This window comes from Gymnoscopelus braueri (genome assembly GCF_963280865.1).
Source record: "Gymnoscopelus braueri genome assembly, chromosome: 12".
NCBI classification, from domain to species: domain Eukaryota; kingdom Metazoa; phylum Chordata; class Actinopteri; order Myctophiformes; family Myctophidae; genus Gymnoscopelus; species Gymnoscopelus braueri.
In genome coordinates this window covers 5246602-5272621 of record NC_137614.1, presented here as the reverse complement: position 1 = coordinate 5272621, position 26020 = coordinate 5246602, and the positions used below count along the sequence as shown (strand labels likewise).

The following is a 26020-nucleotide window of genomic DNA, read 5'->3' as shown; positions in this document are numbered from 1 at the left end:
CACAGTGTTTAGTCCCTATGGTCTGAGTATCTAAAGGGCTGACAAGGGACTAGTAAAGCCTAATAGAGAGTATTAGAGTCTGGTACAGCCTAGTACACTCTAGTCTAGCCTAGTCCAGCCTGTTCCATGCTAGTATAGCCTATACCAACCTCCACTACTCTGTTCTCCCAACATGCTGGACTATACTAGTCTTGGGTGCACTAGGCTGTACTGTACTGTACTGTACTAGACTCTACTGGTCTCTAATAGGCTGTTTTAAGCTCTAGTAGGCTTTGCTAGGCTTTACTGGGCTCTATTAGGCTATAGAAGCCAGTACTTTACTTTGGCCTACAAAGGCTCTTGCAAAACTATTGCCCGTGAACACACAAGCTATGGCCCGTGTACACAGTGTTTAGTCCCTATGGTCTGAGTATCTAAAGGGCTGACAAGGGACTAGTAAAGCCTAATAGAGAGTATTAGAGTCTGGTACAGCCTAGTACACTCTAGTCTAGCCTAGTCCAGCCTGTTCCATGCTAGTATAGCCTATACCAACCTCCCCTACTCATTTCTCCCAACAGGCTGGACTATACTAGTCTTGGGTGCACTAGGCTGTACTGTACTGTACTGTACTAGACTCTACTGGTCTCTAATAGGCTGTTTTAAGCTCTAGTAGGCTTTGCTAGGCTTTACTGGAATCTATTAGGCTATAGAAGGCAGTACTTTACTTTGGCCTACAAAGGCTCTTGCAAAACTATTGCTCGTGAACACACAAGCTATGGCCCGTGTACACAGTGTTTAGTCCCTATGGTCTGAGTATCTAAAGGGCTGACAAGGGACTAGTAAAGCCTAATAGAGAGTATTAGAGTCTGGTACAGCCTAGTACACTCTAGTCTAGCCTAGTCCAGCCTGTTCCATGCTAGTATAGCCTATACCAACCTCCACTACTCTGTTCTCCCAACAGGCTGGACTATACTAGTCTTGGGTGCACTAGGCTGTACTGTACTGTACTGTACTGTACTGTACTAGACTCTACTGGTCTCTAATAGGCTGTTTTAAGCTCTAGTAGGCTTTGCTAGGCTTTACTGGGCTCTATTAGGCTATAGAAGGCAGTACTTTACTTTGGCCTACAAAGGCTCTTGCAAAACTATTGCTCGTGAACACACAAGCTATGGCCCGTGTACACAGTGTTTAGTCCCTATGGTCTGAGTATCTAAAGGGCTGACAAGGGACTAGTAAAGCCTAATAGAGAGTATTAGAGTCTGGTACAGCCTAGTACACTCTAGTCTAGCCTAGTCCAGCCTGTTCCATGCTAGTATAGCCTATACCAACCTCCACTACTCTGTTCTCCCAACAGGCTGGACTATACTAGTCTTGGGTGCACTAGGCTGTACTGTACTGTACTGTACTAGACTCTACTGGTCTCTAATAGGCTGTTTTAAGCTCTAGTAGGCTTTGCTAGGCTTTACTGGGCTCTATTAGGCTATAGAAGGCAGTACTTTACTTTGGCCTACAAAGGCTCTTGCAAAACTATTGCTCGTGAACACACAAGCTATGGCCCGTGTACACAGTGTTTAGTCCCTATGGTCTGAGTATCTAAAGGGCTGACAAGGGACTAGTAAAGCCTAATAGAGAGTATTAGAGTCTGGTACAGCCTAGTACACTCTAGTCTAGCCTAGTCCAGCCTGTTCCATGCTAGTATAGCCTATACCAACCTCCACTACTCTGTTCTCCCAACAGGCTGGACTATACTAGTCTTGGGTGCACTAGGCTGTACTGTACTGTACTGTACTAGACTCTACTGGTCTCTAATAGGCTGTTGTAAGCTCTAGTAGGCTTTGCTAGGCTTTACTGGGCTCTATTAGGCTATAGAAGCCAGTACTTTACTTTGGCCTACAAAGGCTCTTGCAAAACTATTGCTCGTGAACACACAAGCTATGGCCCGTGTACACAGTGTTTAGTCCCTATGGTCTGAGTATCTAAAGGGCTGACAAGGGACTAGTAAAGCCTAATAGAGAGTATTAGAGTCTGGTACAGCCTAGTACACTCTAGTCTAGCCTAGTCCAGCCTGTTCCATGCTAGTATAGCCTACACCAACCTCCACTACTCTGTTCTCCCAACAGGCTGGACTATACTAGTCTTGGGTGCACTAGGCTGTACTGTACTGTACTGTACTAGACTCTACTGGTCTCTAATAGGCTGTTTTAAGCTCTAGTAGGCTTTGCTAGGCTTTACTGGGCTCTATTAGGCTATAGAAGCCAGTACTTTACTTTGGCCTACAAAGGCTCTTGCAAAACTATTGCTCGTGAACACACAAGCTATGGCCCGTGTACACAGTGTTTAGTCCCTATGGTCTGAGTATCTAAAGGGCTGACAAGGGACTAGTAAAGCCTAATAGAGAGTATTAGAGTCTGGTACAGCCTAGTACACTCTAGTCTAGCCTAGTCCAGCCTGTTCCATGCTAGTATAGCCTATACCAACCTCCACTACTCTGTTCTCCCAACAGGCTGGACTATACTAGTCTTGGGTGCACTAGGCTGTACTGTACTGTACTGTACTAGACTCTACTGGTCTCTAATAGGCTGTTTTAAGCTCTAGTAGGCTTTGCTAGGCTTTACTGGGCTCTATTAGGCTATAGAAGCCAGTACTTTACTTTGGCCTACAAAGGCTCTTGCAAAACTATTGCTCGTGAACACACAAGCTATGGCCCGTGTACACAGTGTTTAGTCCCTATGGTCTGAGTATCTAAAGGGCTGACAAGGGACTAGTAAAGCCTAATAGAGAGTATTAGAGTCTGGTACAGCCTAGTACACTCTAGTCTAGCCTAGTCCAGCCTGTTCCATGCTAGTATAGCCTATACCAACCTCCACTACTCTGTTCTCCCAACAGGCTGGACTATACTAGTCTTGGGTGCACTAGGCTGTACTGTACTGTACTGTACTAGACTCTACTGGTCTCTAATAGGCTGTTTTAAGCTCTAGTAGGCTTTGCTAGGCTTTACTGGGCTCTATTAGGCTATAGAAGGCAGTACTTTACTTTGGCCTACAAAGGCTCTTGCAAAACTATTGCTCGTGAACACACAAGCTATGGCCCGTGTACACAGTGTTTAGTCCCTATGGTCTGAGTATCTAAAGGGCTGACAAGGGACTAGTAAAGCCTAATAGAGAGTATTAGAGTCTGGTACAGCCTAGTACACTCTAGTCTAGCCTAGTCCAGCCTGTTCCATGCTAGTATAGCCTATACCAACCTCCACTACTCTGTTCTCCCAACAGGCTGGACTATACTAGTCTTGGGTGCACTAGGCTGTACTGTACTGTACTGTACTAGACTCTACTGGTCTCTAATAGGCTGTTTTAAGCTCTAGTAGGCTTTGCTAGGCTTTACTGGGCTATATTAGGCTATAGAAGCCAGTACTTTACTTTGGCCTACAAAGGCTCTTGCAAAACTATTGCTCGTGAACACACAAGCTATGGCCCGTGTACACAGTGTTTAGTCCCTATGGTCTGAGTATCTAAAGGGCTGACAAGGGACTAGTAAAGCCTAATAGAGAGTATTAGAGTCTGGTACAGCCTAGTACACTCTAGTCTAGCCTAGTCCAGCCTGTTCCATGCTAGTATAGCCTATACCAACCTCCACTACTCTGTTCTCCCAACAGGCTGGACTATACTAGTCTTGGGTGCACTAGGCTGTACTGTACTGTACTGTACTAGACTCTACTGGTCTCTAATAGGCTGTTTTAAGCTCTAGTAGGCTTTGCTAGGCTTTACTGGGCTCTATTAGGCTATAGAAGCCAGTACTTTACTTTGGCCTACAAAGGCTCTTGCAAAACTATTGCTCGTGAACACACAAGCTATGGCCCGTGTACACAGTGTTTAGTCCCTATGGTCTGAGTATCTAAAGGGCTGACAAGGGACTAGTAAAGCCTAATAGAGAGTATTAGAGTCTGGTACAGCCTAGTACACTCTAGTCTAGCCTAGTCCAGCCTGTTCCATGCTAGTATAGCCTATACCAACCTCCACTACTCTATTCTCCCAACAGGCTGGACTATACTAGTCTTGGGTGCACTAGGCTGTACTGTAATGTACTGTTCTAGACTCTACTGGTCTCTAATAGGCTGTTTTAAGCTCTAGTAGGCTTTGCTAGGCTTTACTGGGCTCTATTAGGCTATAGAAGGCAGTACTTTACTTTGGCCTACAAAGGCTCTTGCAAAACTATTGCTCATGAACACACAAGCTATGGCCCGTGTACACAGTGTTTAGTCCCTATGGTCTGAGTATCTAAAGGGCTGACAAGGGACTAGTAAAGCCTAATAGAGAGTATTAGAGTCTGGTACAGCCTAGTACACTCTAGTCTAGCCTAGTCCAGCCTGTTCCATGCTAGTATAGCCTATACCAACCTCCCCTACTCTGTTCTCCCAACAGGCTGGACCATACTAGTCTTGGGTGCACTAGGCTGTACTGTACTGTACTGTACTAGACTCTACTGGTCTCTAATAGGCTGTTTTAAGCTCTAGTAGGCTTTGCTAGGCTTTACTGGGCTCTATTAGGCTATAGAAGCCAGTACTTTACTTTGGCCTACAAAGGCTCTTGCAAAACTATTGCTCGTGAACACACAAGCTATGGCCCGTGTACACAGTGTTTAGTCCCTATGGTCTGAGTATCTAAAGGGCTGACAAGGGACTAGTAAAGCCTAATAGAGAGTATTAGAGTCTGGTACAGCCTAGTACACTCTAGTCTAGCCTAGTCCAGCCTGTTCCATGCTAGTATAGCCTATACCAACCTCCACTACTCTGTTCTCCCAACAGGCTGGACTATACTAGTCTTGGGTGCACTAGGCTGTACTGTACTGTACTGTACTAGACTCTACTGGTCTCTAATAGGCTGTTTTAAGCTCTAGTAGGCTTTGCTAGGCTTTACTGGGCTCTATTAGGCTATAGAAGCCAGTACTTTACTTTGGCCTACAAAGGCTCTTGCAAAACTATTGCTCGTGAACACACAAGCTATGGCCCGTGTACACAGTGTTTAGTCCCTATGGTCTGAGTATCTATAGGGCTGACAAGGGACTAGTAAAGCCTAATAGAGAGTATTAGAGTCTGGTACAGCCTAGTACACTCTAGTCTAGCCTAGTCCAGCCTGTTCCATGCTAGTATAGCCTATACCAACCTCCACTACTCTGTTCTCCCAACAGGCTGGACTATACTAGTCTTGGGTGCACTAGGCTGTACTGTACTGTACTGTACTAGACTCTACTGGTCTCTAATAGGCTGTTTTAAGCTCTAGTAGGCTTTGCTAGGCTTTACTGGGCTCTATTAGGCTATAGAAGCCAGTACTTTACTTTGGCCTACAAAGGCTCTTGCAAAACTATTGCTCGTGAACACACAAGCTATTGCCCGTGTACACAGTGTTTAGTCCCTATGGTCTGAGTATCTAAAGGGCTGACAAGGGACTAGTAAAGCCTATTAGAGAGTATTAGAGTCTGGTACAGCCTAGTACACTCTAGTCTAGCCTAGTCCAGCCTGTTCCATGCTAGTATAGCCTATACCAACCTCCACTACTCTGTTCTCCCAACAGGCTGGACTATACTAGTCTTGGGTGCACTAGGCTGTACTGTACTGTACTAGACTCTACTGGTCTCTAATAGGCTGTTTTAAGCTCTAGTAGGCTTTGCTAGGCTTTACTGAGCTCTATTAGGCTATAGAAGCCAGTACTTTACTTTGGCCTACAAAGGCTCTTGCAAAACTATTGCTCGTGAACACACAAGCTATGGCCCGTGTACACAGTGTTTAGTCCCTATGGTCTGAGTATCTAAAGGGCTGACAAGGGACTAGTAAAGCCTAATAGAGAGTATTAGAGTCTGGTACAGCCTAGTACACTCTAGTCTAGCCTAGTCCAGCCTGTTCCATGCTAGTATAGCCTATACCAACCTCCCCTACGCTGTTCTCCCAACAGGCTGGACTATACTAGTCTTGGGTGCACTAGGCTGTACTGTACTGTACTGTACTAGACTCTACTGATCTCTAATAGGCTGTTTTAAGCTCTAGTAGGCTTTGCTAGGCTTTACTGGGCTCTATTAGGCTATAGAAGGCAGTACTTTACTTTGGCCTATAAAAGGCTCTTGCAAAACTATTGCTCGTGAACACACAAGCTATGGCCCGTGTACACAGTGTTTAGTCCCTATGGTCTGAGTATCTAAAGGGCTGACAAGGGACTAGTAAAGCCTAATAGAGAGTATTAGAGTCTGGTACAGCCTAGTACACTCTAGTCTAGCCTAGTCCAGCCTGTTCCATGCTAGTATAGCCTATACCAACCTCCACTACTCTGTTCTCCCAACAGGCTGGACTATACTAGTCTTGGGTGCACTAGGCTGTACTGTACTGTACTGTACTAGACTCTACTGGTCTCTAATAGGCTGTTTTAAGCTCTAGTAGGCTTTGCTAGGCTTTACTGGGCTCTATTAGGCTATAGAAGCCAGTACTTTACTTTGGCCTACAAAGGCTCTTGCAAAACTATTGCTCGTGAACACACAAGCTATGGCCCGTGTACACAGTGTTTAGTCCCTATGGTCTGAGTATCTAAAGGGCTGACAAGGGACTAGTAAAGCCTAATAGAGAGTATTAGAGTCTGGTACAGCCTAGTACACTCTAGTCTAGCCTAGTCCAGCCTGTTCCATGCTAGTATAGCCTATACCAACCTCCACTACTCTGTTCTCCCAACAGGCTGGACTATACTAGTCTTGGGTGCACTAGGCTGTACTGTACTGTACTGTACTAGACTCTACTGGTCTCTAATAGGCTGTTTTAAGCTCTAGTAGGCTTTGCTAGGCTTTACTGGGCTCTATTAGGCTATAGAAGCCAGTACTTTACATTGGCCTACAAAGGCTCTTGCAAAACTATTGCTCGTGAACACACAAGCTATGGCCCGTGTACACAGTGTTTATTCCCTATGGTCTGAGTATCTAAAGGGCTGACAAGGGACTAGTAAAGCCTAATAGAGAGTATTAGAGTCTGGTACAGCCTAGTACACTCTAGTCTAGCCTAGTCCAGCCTGTTCCATGCTAGTATAGCCTATACCAACCTCCCCTACTCTGTTCTCCCAACAGGCTGGACTATACTAGTCTTGGGTGCACTAGGCTGTACTGTACTGTACTGTACTAGACTCTACTGGTCTCTAATAGGCTGTTTTAAGCTCTAGTAGGCTTTGCTAGGCTTTACTGGGCTCTATTAGGCTATAGAAGGCAGTACTTTACTTTGGCCTACAAAGGCTCTTGCAAAACTATTGCTCGTGAACACACAAGCTATGGCCCGTGTACACAGTGTTTAGTCCCTATGGTCTGAGTATCTAAAGGGCTGACAAGGGACTAGTAAAGCCTAATAGAGAGTATTAGAGTCTGGTACAGCCTAGTACACTCTAGTCTAGCCTAGTCCAGCCTGTTCCATGCTAGTATAGCCTATACCAACCTCCACTACTCTGTTCTCCCAACAGGCTGGACTATACTAGTCTTGGGTGCACTAGGCTGTACTGTACTGTACTGTACTAGACTCTACTGGTCTCTAATAGGCTGTTTTAAGCTCTAGTAGGCTTTGCTAGGCTTTACTGGGCTCTATTAGGCTATAGAAGCCAGTACTTTACTTTGGCCTACAAAGGCTCTTGCAAAACTATTGCTCGTGAACACACAAGCTATGGCCCGTGTACACAGTGTTTATTCCCTATGGTCTGAGTATCTAAAGGGCTGACAAGGGACTAGTAAAGCCTAATAGAGAGTATTAGAGTCTGGTACAGCCTAGTACACTCTAGTCTAGCCTAGTCCAGCCTGTTCCATGCTAGTATAGCCTATACCAACCTCCCCTACTCTGTTCTCCCAACAGGCTGGACTATACTAGTCTTGGGTGCACTAGGCTGTACTGTATTGTACTGTACTAGACTCTACTGGTCTCTAATAGGCTGTTTTCAGCTCTAGTAGGCTTTGCTAGGCTTTACTGGGCTCTATTAGGCTATAGAAGGCAGTACTTTACTTTGGCCTACAAAGGCTCTTGCAAAACTATTGCTCGTGAACACACAAGCTATGGCCCGTGTACACAGTGTTTAGTCCCTATGGTCTGAGTATCTAAAGGGCTGACAAGGGACTAGTAAAGCCTAATAGAGAGTATTAGAGTCTGGTACAGCCTAGTACACTCTAGTCTAGCCTAGTCCAGCCTGTTCCATGCTAGTATAGCCTATACCAACCTCCACTACTCTATTCTCCCAACAGGCTGGACTATACTAGTCTTGGGTGCACTAGGCTGTACTGTACTGTACTGTACTAGACTCTACTGGTCTCTAATAGGCTGTTTTAAGCTCTAGTAGGCTTTGCTAGGCTTTACTGGGCTCTATTAGGCTATAGAAGCCAGTACTTTACTTTGGCCTACAAAGGCTCTTGCAAAACTATTGCTCGTGAACACACAAGCTATGGCCCGTGTACACAGTGTTTAGTCCCTATGGTCTGAGTATCTAAAGGGCTGACAAGGGACTAGTAAAGCCTAATAGAGAGTATTAGAGTCTGGTACAGCCTAGTACACTCTAGTCTAGCCTAGTCCAGCCTGTTCCATGCTAGTATAGCCTATACCAACCTCCCCTACTCTGTTCTCCCAAAAGGCTGGACTATACTAGTCTTGGGTGCACTAGGCTGTACTGTACTGTACTGTACTGTACTGTACTGTACTGTACTAGACTCTACTGGTCTCTAATAGGCTGTTTTAAGCTCTAGTAGGCTTTGCTAGGCTTTACTGGGCTCTATTAGGCTATAGAAGGCAGTACTTTACTTTGGTCTACAAAGGCTCTTGCAAAACTATTGCTCGTGAACACACAAGCTATGGCCCGTGTACACAGTGTTTAGTCCCTATCGTCTGAGTATCTAAAGGGCTGACAAGGGACTAGTAAAGCCTACTAGAGAGTATTAGAGTCTGGTACAGCCTAGTACACTCTAGTCTAGCCTAGTCCAGCCTGTTCCATGCTAGTATAGCCTATACCAACCTCCACTACTCTGTTCTCCCAACAGGCTGGACTATACTAGTCTTGGGTGCACTAGGCTGTACTGTACTGTACTGTACTAGACTCTACTGGTCTCTAATAGGCTGTTTTAAGCTCTAGTAGGCTTTGCTAGGCTTTACTGGGCTCTATTAGGCTATAGAAGGCAGTACTTTACTTTGGCCTACAAAGGCTCTTGCAAAACTATTGCTCGTGAACACACAAGCTATGGCCCGTGTACACAGTGTTTAGTCCCTATGGTCTGAGTATCTAAAGGGCTGACAAGGGACTAGTAAAGCCTAATAGAGAGTATTAGAGTCTGGTACAGCCTAGTACACTCTAGTCTAGCCTAGTCCAGCCTGTTCCATGCTAGTATAGCCTATACCAACCTGCCCTACTCTGTTCTCCCAACAGGCTGGACTATACTAGTCTTGGTGCACTAGGCTGTACTGTACTGTACTGTACTAGACTCTACTGGTCTCTAATAGGCTGTTTTAAGCTCTAGTAGGCTTTGCTAGGCTTTACTGGGCTCTATTAGGCTATAGAAGCCAGTACTTTACTTTGGCCTACAAAGGCTCTTGCAAAACTATTGCTCGTGAACACACAAGCTATGGCCCGTGTACACAGTGTTTATTCCCTATGGTCTGAGTATCTAAAGGGCTGACAAGGGACTAGTAAAGCCTAATAGAGAGTATTAGAGTCTGGTACAGCCTAGTACACTCTAGTCTAGCCTAGTCCAGCCTGTTCCATGCTAGTATAGCCTATACCAACCTCCCCTACTCTGTTCTCCCAACAGGCTGGACTATACTAGTCTTGGGTGCACTAGGCTGTACTGTACTGTACTGTACTAGACTCTACTGGTCTCTAATAGGCTGTTTTAAGCTCTAGTAGGCTTTGCTAGGCTTTACTGGGCTCTATTAGGCTATAGAAGCCAGTACTTTACTTTGGCCTACAAAGGCTCTTGCAAAACTATTGCTCGTGAACACACAAGCTATGGCCCGTGTACACAGTGTTTATTCCCTATGGTCTGAGTATCTAAAGGGCTGACAAGGGACTAGTAAAGCCTAATAGAGAGTATTAGAGTCTGGTACAGCCTAGTACACTCTAGTCTAGCCTAGTCCAGCCTGTTCCATGCTAGTATAGCCTATACCAACCTCCCCTACTCTGTTCTCCCAACAGGCTGGACTATACTAGTCTTGGGTGCACTAGGCTGTACTGTACTGTACTGTACTAGACTCTACTGGTCTCTAATAGGCTGTTTTAAGCTCTAGTAGGCTTTGCTAGGCTTTACTGGGCTCTATTAGGCTATAGAAGGCAGTACTTTACTTTGGCCTACAAAGGCTCTTGCAAAACTATTGCTCGTGAACACACAAGCTATGGCCCGTGTACACAGTGTTTAGTCCCTATGGTCTGAGTATCTAAAGGGCTGACAAGGGACTAGTAAAGCCTAATAGAGAGTATTAGAGTCTGGTACAGCCTAGTACACTCTAGTCTAGCCTAGTCCAGCCTGTTCCATGCTAGTATAGCCTATACCAACCTCCACTACTCTGTTCTCCCAACAGGCTGGACTATACTAGTCTTGGGTGCACTAGGCTGTACTGTACTGTACTGTACTAGACTCTACTGGTCTCTAATAGGCTGTTTTAAGCTCTAGTAGGCTTTGCTAGGCTTTACTGGGCTCTATTAGGCTATAGAAGCCAGTACTTTACTTTGGCCTACAAAGGCTCTTGAAAAACTATTGCTCGTGAACACACAAGCTATGGCCCGTGTACACAGTGTTTAGTCCCTATGGTCTGAGTATCTAAAGGGCTGACAAGGGACTAGTAAAGCCTAATAGAGAGTATTAGAGTCTGGTACAGCCTAGTACACTCTAGTCTAGCCTAGTCCAGCCTGTTCCATGCTAGTATAGCCTATACCAACCTCCCCTACTCTGTTCTCTCAAAAGGCTGGACTATACTAGTCTTGGGTGCACTAGGCTGTACTGTACTGTACTGTACTGTACTGTACTGTACTGTACTGTACTGTACTGTACTGTACTAGACTCTACTGGTCTCTAATAGGCTGTTTTAAGCTCTAGTAGGCTTTGCTAGGCTTTACTGGGCTCTATTAGGCTATAGAAGGCAGTACTTTACTTTGGTCTACAAAGGCTCTTGCAAAACTATTGCTCGTGAACACACAAGCTATGGCCCGTGTACACAGTGTTTAGTCCCTATGGTCTGAGTATCTAAAGGGCTGACAAGGGACTAGTAAAGCCTACTAGAGAGTATTAGAGTCTGGTACAGCCTAGTACACTCTAGTCTAGCCTAGTCCAGCCTGTTCCATGCTAGTATAGCCTATACCAACCTCCACTACTCTGTTCTCCCAACAGGCTGGACTATACTAGTCTTGGGTGCACTAGGCTGTACTGTACTGTACTGTACTAGACTCTACTGGTCTCTAATAGGCTGTTTTAAGCTCTAGTAGGCTTTGCTAGGCTTTACTGGGCTCTATTAGGCTATAGAAGCCAGTACTTTACTTTGGCCTACAAAGGCTCTTGCAAAACTATTGCTCGTGAACACACAAGCTATGGCCCGTGTACACAGTGTTTAGTCCCTATGGTCTGAGTATCTAAAGGGCTGACAAGGGACTAGTAAAGCCTAATAGAGAGTATTAGAGTCTGGTACAGCCTAGTACACTCTAGTCTAGCCTAGTCCAGCCTGTTCCATGCTAGTATAGCCTATACCAACCTCCACTACTCTGTTCTCCCAACAGGCTGGACTATACTAGTCTTGGGTGCACTAGGCTGTACTGTACTGTACTGTACTAGACTCTACTGGTCTCTAATAGGCTGTTTTAAGCTCTAGTAGGCTTTGCTAGGCTTTACTGGGCTCTATTAGGCTATAGAAGCCAGTACTTTACTTTGGCCTACAAAGGCTCTTGCAAAACTATTGCTCGTGAACACACAAGCTATGGCCCGTGTACACAGTGTTTAGTCCCTATGGTCTGAGTATCTAAAGGGCTGACAAGGGACTAGTAAAGCCTAATAGAGAGTATTAGAGTCTGGTACAGCCTAGTACACTCTAGTCTAGCCTAGTCCAGCCTGTTCCATGCTAGTATAGCCTATACCAACCTCCCCTACTCTGTTCTCCCAAAAGGCTGGACTATACTAGTCTTGGGTGCACTAGGCTGTACTGTACTGTACTGTACTGTACTGTACTGTACTGTACTGTACTGTACTGTACTGTACTGTACTGTACTGTACTGTACTGTACTGTAATGTACTAGACTCTACTGGTCTCTAATAGGCTGTTTTAAGCTCTAGTAGGCTTTGCTAGGCTTTACTGGGCTCTATTAGGCTATAGAAGGCAGTACTTTACTTTGGCCTACAAAGGCTCTTGCAAAACTATTGCTCGTGAACACACAAGCTATGGCCCGTGTACACAGTGTTTAGTCCCTATGGTCTGAGTATCTAAAGGGCTGACAAGGGACTAGTAAAGCCTAATAGAGAGTATTAGAGTCTGGTACAGCCTAGTACACTCTAGTCTAGCCTAGTCCAACCTGTTCCATGCTAGTATAGCCTATACCAACCTCCACTACTCTGTTCTCCCAACAGGCTGGACTATACTAGTCTTGGGTGCACTAGGCTGTACTGTACTGTACTGTACTAGACTCTACTGGTCTCTAATAGGCTGTTTTAAGCTCTAGTAGGCTTTGCTAGGCTTTACTGGGCTCTATTAGGCTATAGAAGCCAGTACTTTACTTTGGCCTACAAAGGCTCTTGCAAAACTATTGCTCGTGAACACACAAGCTATGGCCCGTGTACACAGTGTTTAGTCCCTATGGTCTGAGTATCTAAAGGGCTGACAAGGGACTAGTAAAGCCTAATAGAGAGTATTAGAGTCTGGTAGAGCCTAGTACACTCTAGTCTAGCCTAGTCCAGCCTGTTCCATGCTAGTATAGCCTATACCAACCTCCACTACTCTGTTCTCCCAACAGGCTGGACTATACTAGTCTTGGGTGCACTAGGCTGTACTGTACTGTACTGTACTAGACTCTACTGGTCTCTAATAGGCTGTTTTAAGCTCTAGTAGGCTTTGCTAGGCTTTACTGGGCTCTATTAGGCTATAGAAGGCAGTACTTTACTTTGGCCTACAAAGGCTCTTGCAAAACTATTGCTCGTGAACACACAAGCTATGGCCCGTGTACACAGTGTTTAGTCCCTATGGTCTGAGTATCTAAAGGGCTGACAAGGGACTAGTAAAGCCTAATAGAGAGTATTAGAGTCTGGTACAGCCTAGTACACTCTAGTCTAGCCTAGTCCAGCCTGTTCCATGCTAGTATAGCCTATACCAACCTCCCCTACTCTGTTCTCCCAAAAGGCTGGACTATACTAGTCTTGGGTGCACTAGGCTGTACTGTACTGTACTGTACTGTACTGTACTGTACTGTACTGTACTGTACTGTACTGTACTGTACTGTACTGTACTAGACTCTACTGGTCTCTAATAGGCTGTTTTAAGCTCTAGTAGGCTTTGCTAGGCTTTACTGGGCTCTATTAGGCTATAGAAGCCAGTACTTTACTTTGGCCTACAAAGGCTCTTGCAAAACTATTGCTCGTGAACACACAAGCTATGGCCCGTGTACACAGTGTTTAGTCCCTATGGTCTGAGTATCTAAAGGGCTGACAAGGGACTAGTAAAGCCTAATAGAGAGTATTAGAGTCTGGTAGAGCCTAGTACACTCTAGTCTAGCCTAGTCCAGCCTGTTCCATGCTAGTATAGCCTATACCAACCTCCACTACTCTGTTCTCCCAACAGGCTGGACTATACTAGTCTTGGGTGCACTAGGCTGTACTGTACTGTACTGTACTAGACTCTACTGGTCTCTAATAGGCTGTTTTAAGCTCTAGTAGGCTTTGCTAGGCTTTACTGGGCTCTATTAGGCTATAGAAGGCAGTACTTTACTTTGGCCTACAAAGGCTCTTGCAAAACTATTGCTCGTGAACACACAAGCTATGGCCCGTGTACACAGTGTTTAGTCCCTATGGTCTGAGTATCTAAAGGGCTGACAAGGGACTAGTAAAGCCTAATAGAGAGTATTAGAGTCTGGTACAGCCTAGTACACTCTAGTCTAGCCTAGTCCAGCCTGTTCCATGCTAGTATAGCCTATACCAACCTCCACTACTCTGTTCTCCCAACAGGCTGGACTATACTAGTCTTGGGTGCACTAGGCTGTACTGTACTGTACTGTACTAGACTCTACTGGTCTCTAATAGGCTGTTTTAAGCTCTAGTAGGCTTTGCTAGGCTTTACTGGGCTCTATTAGGCTATAGAAGGCAGTACTTTACTTTGGCCTACAAAGGCTCTTGCAAAACTATTGCTCGTGAACACACAAGCTATGGCCCGTGTACACAGTGTTTAGTCCCTATGGTCTGAGTATCTAAAGGGCTGACAAGGGACTAGTAAAGCCTAATAGAGAGTATTAGAGTCTGGTAGAGCCTAGTACACTCTAGTCTAGCCTAGTCCAGCCTGTTCCATGCTAGTATAGCCTATACCAACCTCCACTACTCTGTTCTCCCAACAGGCTGGACTATATTAGTCTTGGGTGCACTAGGCTGTACTGTACTGTACTGTACTAGACTCTACTGGTCTCTAATAGGCTGTTTTAAGCTCTAGTAGGCTTTGCTAGGCTTTACTGGGCTCTATTAGGCTATAGAAGGCAGTACTTTACTTTGGCCTACAAAGGCTCTTGCAAAACTATTGCTCGTGAACACACAAGCTATGGCCCGTGTACACAGTGTTTAGTCCCTATGGTCTGAGTATCTAAAGGGCTGACAAGGGACTAGTAAAGCCTAATAGAGAGTATTAGAGTCTGGTACAGCCTAGTACACTCTAGTCTAGCCTAGTCCAGCCTGTTCCATGCTAGTATAGCCTATACCAACCTCCACTACTCTGTTCTCCCAACAGGCTGGACTATACTAGTCTTGGGTGCACTAGGCTGTACTGTACTGTACTGTACTAGACTCTACTGGTCTCTAATAGGCTGTTTTAAGCTCTAGTAGGCTTTGCTAGGCTTTACTGGGCTCTATTAGGCTATAGAAGCCAGTACTTTACTTTGGCCTACAAAGGCTCTTGCAAAACTATTGCTCGTGAACACACAAGCTATGGCCCGTGTACACAGTGTTTAGTCCCTATGGTCTGAGTATCTAAAGGGCTGACAAGGGACTAGTAAAGCCTAATAGAGAGTATTAGAGTCTGGTACAGCCTAGTACACTCTAGTCTAGCCTAGTCCAGCCTGTTCCATGCTAGTATAGCCTATACCAACCTCCACTACTCTGTTCTCCCAACAGGCTGGACTATACTAGTCTTGGGTGCACTAGGCTGTACTGTACTGTACTGTACTAGACTCTACTGGTCTCTAATAGGCTGTTTTAAGCTCTAGTAGGCTTTGCTAGGCTTTACTGGGCTCTATTAGGCTATAGAAGCCAGTACTTTACTTTGGCCTACAAAGGCTCTTGCAAAACTATTGCTCGTGAACACACAAGCTATGGCCCGTGTACACAGTGTTTAGTCCCTATGGTCTGAGTATCTAAAGGGCTGACAAGGGACTAGTAAAGCCTAATAGAGAGTATTAGAGTCTGGTACAGCCTAGTACACTCTAGTCTAGCCTAGTCCAGCCTGTTCCATGCTAGTATAGCCTATACCAACCTCCACTACTCTGTTCTCCCAACAGGCTGGACTATACTAGTCTTGGGTGCACTAGGCTGTACTGTACTGTACTGTACTAGACTCTACTGGTCTCTAATAGGCTGTTTTAAGCTCTAGTAGGCTTTGCTAGGCTTTACTGGGCTCTATTAGGCTATAGAAGCCAGTACTTTACTTTGGCCTACAAAGGCTCTTGCAAAACTATTGCTCGTGAACACACAAGCTATGGCCCGTGTACACAGTGTTTAGTCCCTATGGTCTGAGTATCTAAAGGGCTGACAAGGGACTAGTAAAGCCTAATAGAGAGTATTAGAGTCTGGTAGAGCCTAGTACACTCTAGTCTAGCCTAGTCCAGCCTGTTCCATGCTAGTATAGCCTATACCAACCTCCACTACTCTGTTCTCCCAACAGGCTGGACTATACTAGTCTTGGGTGCACTAGGCTGTACTGTACTGTACTGTACTAGACTCTACTGGTCTCTAATAGGCTGTTTTAAGCTCTAGTAGGCTTTGCTAGGCTTTACTGGGCTCTATTAGGCTATAGAAGGCAGTACTTTACTTTGGCCTACAAAGGCTCTTGCAAAACTATTGCTCGTGAACACACAAGCTATGGCCCGTGTACACAGTGTTTAGTCCCTATGGTCTGAGTATCTAAAGGGCTGACAAGGGACTAGTAAAGCCTAATAGAGAGTATTAGAGTCTGGTAGAGCCTAGTACACTCTAGTCTAGCCTAGTCCAGCCTGTTCCATGCTAGTATAGCCTATACCAACCTCCACTACTCTGTTCTCCCAACAGGCTGGACTATATTAGTCTTGGGTGCACTAGGCTGTACTGTACTGTACTGTACTGTACTAGACTCTACTGGTCTCTAATAGGCTGTTTTAAGCTCTAGTAGGCTTTGCTAGGCTTTACTGGGCTCTATTAGGCTATAGAAGGCAGTACTTTACTTTGGCCTACAAAGGCTCTTGCAAAACTATTGCTCGTGAACACACAAGCTATGGCCCGTGTACACAGTGTTTAGTCCCTATGGTCTGAGTATCTAAAGGGCTGACAAGGGACTAGTAAAGCCTAATAGAGAGTATTAGAGTCTGGTACAGCCTAGTACACTCTAGTCTAGCCTAGTCCAACCTGTTCCATGCTAGTATAGCCTATACCAACCTCCACTACTCTGTTCTCCCAACAGGCTGGACTATACTAGTCTTGGGTGCACTAGGCTGTACTGTACTGTACTGTACTAGACTCTACTGGTCTCTAATAGGCTGTTTTAAGCTCTAGTAGGCTTTGCTAGGCTTTACTGGGCTCTATTAGGCTATAGAAGCCAGTACTTTACTTTGGCCTACAAAGGCTCTTGCAAAACTATTGCTCGTGAACACACAAGCTATGGCCCGTGTACACAGTGTTTAGTCCCTATGGTCTGAGTATCTAAAGGGCTGACAAGGGACTAGTAAAGCCTAATAGAGAGTATTAGAGTCTGGTACAGCCTAGTACACTCTAGTCTAGCCTAGTCCAGCCTGTTCCATGCTAGTATAGCCTATACCAACCTCCACTACTCTGTTCTCCCAACAGGCTGGACTATACTAGTCTTGGGTGCACTAGGCTGTACTGTACTGTACTGTACTAGACTCTACTGGTCTCTAATAGGCTGTTTTAAGCTCTAGTAGGCTTTGCTAGGCTTTACTGGGCTCTATTAGGCTATAGAAGGCAGTACTTTACTTTGGCCTACAAAGGCTCTTGCAAAACTATTGCTCGTGAACACACAAGCTATGGCCCGTGTACACAGTGTTTAGTCCCTATGGTCTGAGTATCTAAAGGGCTGACAAGGGACTAGTAAAGCCTAATAGAGAGTATTAGAGTCTGGTACAGCCTAGTACACTCTAGTCTAGCCTAGTCCAGCCTGTTCCATGCTAGTATAGCCTATACCAACCTCCACTACTCTGTTCTCCCAACAGGCTGGACTATACTAGTCTTGGGTGCACTAGGCTGTACTGTACTGTACTGTACTAGACTCTACTGGTCTCTAATAGGCTGTTTTAAGCTCTAGTAGGCTTTGCTAGGCTTTACTGGGCTCTATTAGGCTATAGAAGGCAGTACTTTACTTTGGCCTACAAAGGCTCTTGCAAAACTATTGCTCGTGAACACACAAGCTATGGCCCGTGTACACAGTGTTTAGTCCCTATGGTCTGAGTATCTAAAGGGCTGACAAGGGACTAGTAAAGCCTAATAGAGAGTATTAGAGTCTGGTAGAGCCTAGTACACTCTAGTCTAGCCTAGTCCAGCCTGTTCCATGCTAGTATAGCCTATACCAACCTCCACTACTCTGTTCTCCCAACAGGCTGGACTATATTAGTCTTGGGTGCACTAGGCTGTACTGTACTGTACTGTACTAGACTCTACTGGTCTCTAATAGGCTGTTTTAAGCTCTAGTAGGCTTTGCTAGGCTTTACTGGGCTCTATTAGGCTATAGAAGGCAGTACTTTACTTTGGCCTACAAAGGCTCTTGCAAAACTATTGCTCGTGAACACACAAGCTATGGCCCGTGTACACAGTGTTTAGTCCCTATGGTCTGAGTATCTAAAGGGCTGACAAGGGACTAGTAAAGCCTAATAGAGAGTATTAGAGTCTGGTACAGCCTAGTACACTCTAGTCTAGCCTAGTCCATCCTGTTCCATGCTAGTATAGCCTATACCAACCTCCACTACTCTGTTCTCCCAACAGGCTGGACTATACTAGTCTTGGGTGCACTAGGCTGTACTGTACTGTACTGTACTAGACTCTACTGGTCTCTAATAGGCTGTTTTAAGCTCTAGTAGGCTTTGCTAGGCTTTACTGGGCTCTATTAGGCTATAGAAGCCAGTACTTTACTTTGGCCTACAAAGGCTCTTGCAAAACTATTGCTCGTGAACACACAAGCTATGGCCCGTGTACACAGTGTTTAGTCCCTATGGTCTGAGTATCTAAAGGGCTGACAAGGGACTAGTAAAGCCTAATAGAGAGTATTAGAGTCTGGTAGAGCCTAGTACACTCTAGTCTAGCCTAGTCCAGCCTGTTCCATGCTAGTATAGCCTATACCAACCTCCACTACTCTGTTCTCCCAACAGGCTGGACTATATTAGTCTTGGGTGCACTAGGCTGTACTGTACTGTACTGTACTGTACTAGACTCTACTGGTCTCTAATAGGCTGTTTTAAGCTCTAGTAGGCTTTGCTAGGCTTTACTGGGCTCTATTAGGCTATAGAAGGCAGTACTTTACTTTGGCCTACAAAGGCTCTTGCAAAACTATTGCTCGTGAACACACAAGCTATGGCCCGTGTACACAGTGTTTAGTCCCTATGGTCTGAGTATCTAAAGGGCTGACAAGGGACTAGTAAAGCCTAATAGAGAGTATTAGAGTCTGGTACAGCCTAGTACACTCTAGTCTAGCCTAGTCCAGCCTGTTCCATGCTAGTATAGCCTATACCAACCTCCACTACTCTGTTCTCCCAACAGGCTGGACTATACTAGTCTTGGGTGCACTAGGCTGTACTGTACTGTACTGTACTAGACTCTACTGGTCTCTAATAGGCTGTTTTAAGCTCTAGTAGGCTTTGCTAGGCTTTACTGGGCTCTATTAGGCTATAGAAGCCAGTACTTTACTTTGGCCTACAAAGCTCTTGCAAAACTATTGCTCGTGAACACACAAGCTATGGCCCGTGTACACAGTGTTTAGTCCCTATGGTCTGAGTATCTAAAGGGCTGACAAGGGACTAGTAAAGCCTAATAGAGAGTATTAGAGTCTGGTACAGCCTAGTACACTCTAGTCTAGCCTAGTCCAGCCTGTTCCATGCTAGTATAGCCTATACCAACCTCCACTACTCTGTTCTCCCAACAGGCTGGACTATACTAGTCTTGGGTGCACTAGGCTGTACTGTACTGTACTGTACTAGACTCTACTGGTCTCTAATAGGCTGTTTTAAGCTCTAGTAGGCTTTGCTAGGCTTTACTGGGCTCTATTAGGCTATAGAAGCCAGTACTTTACTTTGGCCTACAAAGGCTCTTGCAAAACTATTGCTCGTGAACACACAAGCTATGGCCCGTGTACACAGTGTTTAGTCCCTATGGTCTGAGTATCTAAAGGGCTGACAAGGGACTAGTAAAGCCTAATAGAGAGTATTAGAGTCTGGTACAGCCTAGTACACTCTAGTCTAGCCTAGTCCAGCCTGTTCCATGCTAGTATAGCCTATACCAACCTCCACTACTCTGTTCTCCCAACAGGCTGGACTATACTAGTCTTGGGTGCACTAGGCTGTACTGTACTGTACTAGACTCTACTGGTCTCTAATAGGCTGTTTTAAGCTCTAGTAGGCTTTGCTAGGCTTTACTGGGCTCTATTAGGCTATAGAAGCCAGTACTTTACTTTGGCCTACAAAGGCTCTTGCAAAACTATTGCTCGTGAACACACAAGCTATGGCCCGTGTACACAGTGTTTAGTCCCTATGGTCTGAGTATCTAAAGGGCTGACAAGGGACTAGTAAAGCCTAATAGAGAGTATTAGAGTCTGGTACAGCCTAGTACACTCTAGTCTAGCCTAGTCCAGCCTGTTCCATGCTAGTATAGCCTATACCAACCTCCACTACTCTGTTCTCCCAACAGGCTGGACTATACTAGTCTTGGGTGCACTAGGCTGTACTGTACTGTACTGTACTAGACTCTACTGGTCTCTAATAGGCTGTTTTAAGCTCTAGTAGGCTTTGCTAGGCTTTACTGGGCACTATGAGGCTATAGAAGCCAGTACTTTACTTTGGCCTACAAAGGCTCTTGCAAAACTATTGCTCGTGAACACACAAGCTATGGCCCGTGTACACAGTGTTTAGTCCCTATGGTCTGAGTATCTAAAGGGCTGACAAGGGACTAGTAAAGCATAATAGAGAGTATTAGAGTCTGGTACAGCCTAGTACACTCTAGTCTAGCCTAGTCCAGCCTGTTCCATGCTAGTATAGCCTATACCAACCTCCACTACTCTGTTCTCCCAACAGGCTGGACTATACTAGTCTTGGGTGCACTAGGCTGTACTGTACTGTACTGTACTAGACTCTACTGGTCTCTAATAGGCTGTTTTAAGCTCTAGTAGGCTTTGCTAGGCTTTACTGGGCTCTATTAGGCTATAGAAGCCAGTACTTTACTTTGGCCTACAAAGGCTCTTGCAAAACTATTGCTCGTGAACACACAAGCTATGGCCCGTGTACACAGTGTTTAGTCCCTATGGTCTGAGTATCTAAAGGGCTGACAAGGGACTAGTAAAGCTTAATAGAGAGTATTAGAGTCTGGTACAGCCTAGTACACTCTAGTCTAGCCTAGTCCAGCCTGTTCCATGCTAGTATAGCCTATACCAACCTCCACTACTCTGTTCTCCCAACAGGCTGTACTATACTAGTCTTGGGTGCACTAGGCTGTACTGTACTGTACTGTACTAGACTCTACTGGTCTCTAATAGGCTGTTTTAAGCTCTAGTAGGCTTTGCTAGGCTTTACTGGGCTCTATTAGGCTATAGAAGCCAGTACTTTACTTTGGCCTACAAAGGCTCTTGCAAAACTATTGCTCGTGAACACACAAGCTATGGCCCGTGTACACAGTGTTTAGTCCCTATGGTCTGAGTATCTAAAGGGCTGACAAGGGACTAGTAAAGCCTAATAGAGAGTATTAGAGTCTGGTACAGCCTAGTACACTCTAGTCTAGCCTAGTCCAGCCTGTTCCATGCTAGTATAGCCTATACCAACCTCCACTACTCTGTTCTCCCAACAGGCTGGACTATACTAGTCTTGGGTGCACTAGGCTGTACTGTACTGTACTGTACTAGACTCTACTGGTCTCTAATAGGCTGTTTTAAGCTCTAGTAGGCTTTGCTAGGCTTTACTGGGCTCTATTAGGCTATAGAAGCCAGTACTTTACTTTGGCCTACAAAGGCTCTTGCAAAACTATTGCTCGTGAACACACAAGCTATGGCCCGTGTACACAGTGTTTAGTCCCTATGGTCTGAGTATCTACAGGGCTGACAAGGGACTAGTAAAGCCTAATAGAGAGTATTAGAGTCTGGTACAGCCTAGTACACTCTAGTCTAGCCTAGTCCAGCCTGTTCCATGCTAGTATAGCCTATACCAACCTCCACTACTCTGTTCTCCCAACAGGCTGGACTATACTAGTCTTGTGTGCACTAGGCTGTACTGTACTGTACTGTACTAGACTCTACTGGTCTCTAATAGGCTGTTTTAAGCTCTAGTAGGCTTTGCTAGGCTTTACTGGGCTCTATTAGGCTATAGAAGGCAGTACTTTACTTTGGCCTACAAAGGTTCATGCAAAACTATTGCTCGTGAACACACAAGCTATGGCCTGTGTACACAGTGGTTAGTCCCTATGGTCTGAGTATCTACAGGGCTGACAAGGGACTAGTACAGCCTAATAGAGAGTATTAGAGTCTGGTACAGCCTAGTACAATCTAGTCTATCCTAGTCCAGCCTTATCAGTCCTAGCATAGCCTGGTACCCCCTCCCCTATTCTGTTCTCCCAACAGGCTGGAGTAGGCTAGACCTGGGTGTACTAGGCTTTACTGTACTAGTCTCTGCTGGGCTCTAATAGTCTGCTTTCAGCTCTAGTAGGCTTTGCTAGGCTGTACTGGGCTCTATTAGGCTATAGAAGGCAGTACTTTACTTTGGCCTACAAATGTTCATGCGAAACTATTGGTCGTGCACACACAAACTATTGCCTGTTTACACAGTGGTTAATCCAAATGGTCTGAGTATCTACAGGGCTGATGTAACCCAGGTTTCAAAAGGTTTTCAAAAGGTTTGTGTCACTGCTGTCTGTGTGTCACTGACAGAGTCACAAACACAGTCACACACACACTCAGTCTCACTCACTCAATCAATCAGTCACACCAGTGCTTGCAATTGCCAATAATTGCATGAAGCAGAGACAGTCTGCAGTAGCAGAGTGAGGTGCACACTACTCTGAGATTTCCACCCAAACTGACTGCTGGCACAACATGCTGGCTGTGCCTGCATGAATCTGATTGAATTGGCCAGGTTACTTTTCTTGATAAGAAAAAGGATCATGATGGCGAGCCAACTAACCCGAACCCAACTTTAATGAAGTTTGTCCTACCAGGAGGGTGAGCAGCAGCCACACATTCATATCCCCCCAAGTAACATTACACACTACACTGCCTCACACTGCCACTTCCCTCTGACTATTGACAATACCTACCTGCTTAAAGGGCAAGACCACTTTGGTAGAGGTTTGGGTTGTGTAGTTACCTTGCCATGATGTAACTCCAAAGGTGGACAAGAAATCAAAAATAATTGCTCCATTGATTAGAAATTGATCATTCTAAATTTGCTCCTCATTGACTTACATTGTACGGTAAAACAGCTCTCAAAGTCACTCTTTAAGCACTATACTAAGTCTAGACTAGCATGGAACAGGCTGGACTAGGCTAGACTAGGTTGTACTAGGCTGTACCAGACTCTAATACTCTCTATTAGGCTGTACTAGTCCCTTGTCAGCCCTGTAGATACTCAGACCATAGGGACTAACCACTGTGTACACAGGCCATAGCTTGTGTGTTCACGAGCAATAGTTTTGCATGAACCTTTGTAGGCCAAAGTAAAGTACTGCCTTCTATAGCCTAATAGAGCCCAGTAAAGCCTAGAAAAGCCTACTAGAGCTTAAAACAGCCTATTAGAGACCAGTAGAGTCTAGTACAGTACAGTACAGTACAGCCTAGTGCACACAAGACTAGTATAGTCCAGCCTGTTGGGAGAACAGAGTAGTGGAGGTTGGTATAGGCTATACTAGCATGGAACAGGCTGGACTAGGCTAGACTAGAGTGTACTAGGCTGTACCAGACTCTAATACTCTCTATTAGGCTTTACTAGTCCCTTGTCAGCCCTGTAGATACTCAGACCATAGGGACTAACCACTGTGTACACGGGCCATAGCTTGTGTGTTCACGAGCAATAGTTTTGCAAGAGCCTTTGTAGGCCAAAGTAAAGTACTGGCTTCTATAGCCTAATAGAGCCCAGTAAAGCCTAGCAAAGCCTACTAGAGCTTAAAACAGCCTATTAGAGACCAGTAGAGTCTAGTACAGTACAGTACAGTACAGCCTAGTGCACCCAAGACTAGTATAGTCCAGCCTGTTTGGAGAGCAGACTAGGGGAGGGTGGTATAGGCTATACTAGCATGGAACAGGCTGGACTAGGCTAGACTAGATTGTGCTAGGCTGTACCAGACTCTAATACTCTCTATTAGGCTTTACTAGTCCCTTGTCAGCCCTGTAGATACTCAGACCATAGGGACTAACCACTGTGTACACAGGCCATAGCTTGTGTGTTCACGAGCAATAGTTTTGCATGAGCCTTTGTAGGCCAAAGAAAAGTACTGGCTTCTATAGCCTAATAGAGCCCAGTAAAGCCTAGCAAAGCCTATTAGAGCTTAAAACAGCCTATTAGAGACCAGTAGAGTCTAGTACAGTACAGTACAGTACAGCCTAGTGCACCCAAGACTAGTATAGTCCAGCCTGTTTGGAGAACAGACTATGGGAGGGTGGTATAGGCTATACTAGCATGGAACAGGCTGGACTAGGCTAGACTAGATTGTACTAGGCTGTACCAGACTCTAATACTCTCTATTAGGCTTTACTAGTCCCTTGTCAGCCCTGTAGATACTCAGACCATAGGGACTAACCACTGTGTACACGGGCCATAGCTTGTGTGTTCACGAGCAATAGTTTTGCATGAGCCTTTGTAGGCCAAAGTAAAGTACTGGCTTCTATAGCCTAATAGAGCCCAGTAAAGCCTAGCAAAGCCTACTAGAGCTTAAAACAGCCTATTAGAGACCAGTAGAGTCTAGTACAGTACAGTACAGTACAGCCTAGTGCACCCAAGACTAGTATAGTCCAGCCTGTTGGGAGAACAGAGTAGGGGAGGTTGGTATAGGCTATACTAGCATGGAACAGGCTGGACTAGGCTAGACTAGAGTGTACTAGGCTGTACCAGACTCTAATACTCTCTATTAGGCTTTACTAGTCCCTTGTCAGCCCTGTAGATACTCAGACCATAGGGACTAACCACTGTGTACACGGGCCATAGCTTGTGTGTTCACGAGCAATAGTTTTGCATGAGCCTTTGTAGGCCAAAGTAAAGTACTGGCTTCTATAGCCTAATAGAGCCCAATAAAGCCTAGCAAAGCCTACTAGAGCTTAAAACAGCCTATCAGAGACCAGTAGAGTCTAGTACAGTACAGTACAGCCTAGTACATCCAAGACTAGTCCAGCCTTTTGGGAGAACAGACTAGGGGAGGGTGGTATAGGCTATACTAGCATGGAACAGGCTGGACTAGGCTAGACTAGGTTGTACTAGGCTGTACCAGACTCTAATACTCTTTATTAGGCTTTACTAGTCCCTTGTCAGCCCTGTAGATACTCAGACCATAGGGACTAACCACTGTGTACACGGGCCATAGCTTGTGTGTGCACGAGCAATAGTTTTGCATGTACCTTTGTAGGCCAAAGTAAATTACTGCCTTCTATAGCCTAATAGAGCCCAGTACAGCCTAGCAAAGCCTACTAGAGCTTAAAACAGCCTATTAGAGACCAGTAGAGTCTAGTACAGTAAAGCCTAGTACACCCAGTTCTAGCCTAGTCCAGCCTTTTGATGGAACAGACTAGGGGAGGGCAATATAGGCTCTACTAGCATGGAACAGACTGGACTAGTTAAGACTAGGTTGTACTAGGCTCTACTACGCTCTATTAGGTTGTACTAGGCTGTACTAGGCTGGACTAGGCTGTAATAGGCTGGACTAAGCTGTAATAGGCTGGACTAGGCTTTAATAGGCGGGACTAAGCTGGACTAGGCTTGAATAGGTTGGACTAGGCTTTAATAGGCTGGACTAGGCCATAATAGGTGGGACTAGGCTGGACTAGGCTGTAATAGGCTGTAATAGGCTGTACTAGGCTGTACTAGGCTGGAACAGCCTGTAATAGGTTGGACTAGGCTGGACTAGGCCGGACTAGGCTGGACTAGGCTGTACTAGATTGTAATAGGCTGGACTAGGTTGGGCTATGCTGGACTAGGCTGTAAAAGGCTGGACTAGGCTATAATAGGCTGGACTAGGCTGGACTAGGCTGTAATAGGCTGGACTAGGCTGTAATAGGCTGGACTAGGCTGTAATAGGCTGGACTAGGCTGGACTAGGTTATAATAGGCTGGACTAGGCTGGACTAGGCTGTACTAGGCTGGACTAGGCTGTACTAGGCGGGACTAGGCGGGAATTGGCGAGAAACAGCGTCCCGGGAGGTCACATGATGGTAAACGCCATTTACCATAGCATAG

General features: G+C 45.4%; 1 protein-coding gene across 1 annotated transcript in view; it reads left to right on the top strand.

Moving 5' to 3' along the window:
* The window catches only part of LOC308097434 (sodium/potassium-transporting ATPase subunit beta-1-interacting protein 3-like), a gene marked incomplete at its 3' end in the record, with an annotated part of 40345 nt that overhangs the window by 5724 nt on the left and 8601 nt on the right, over nt 1–26020 (top strand). The gene's annotated exons all lie outside the window — the stretch shown is intronic.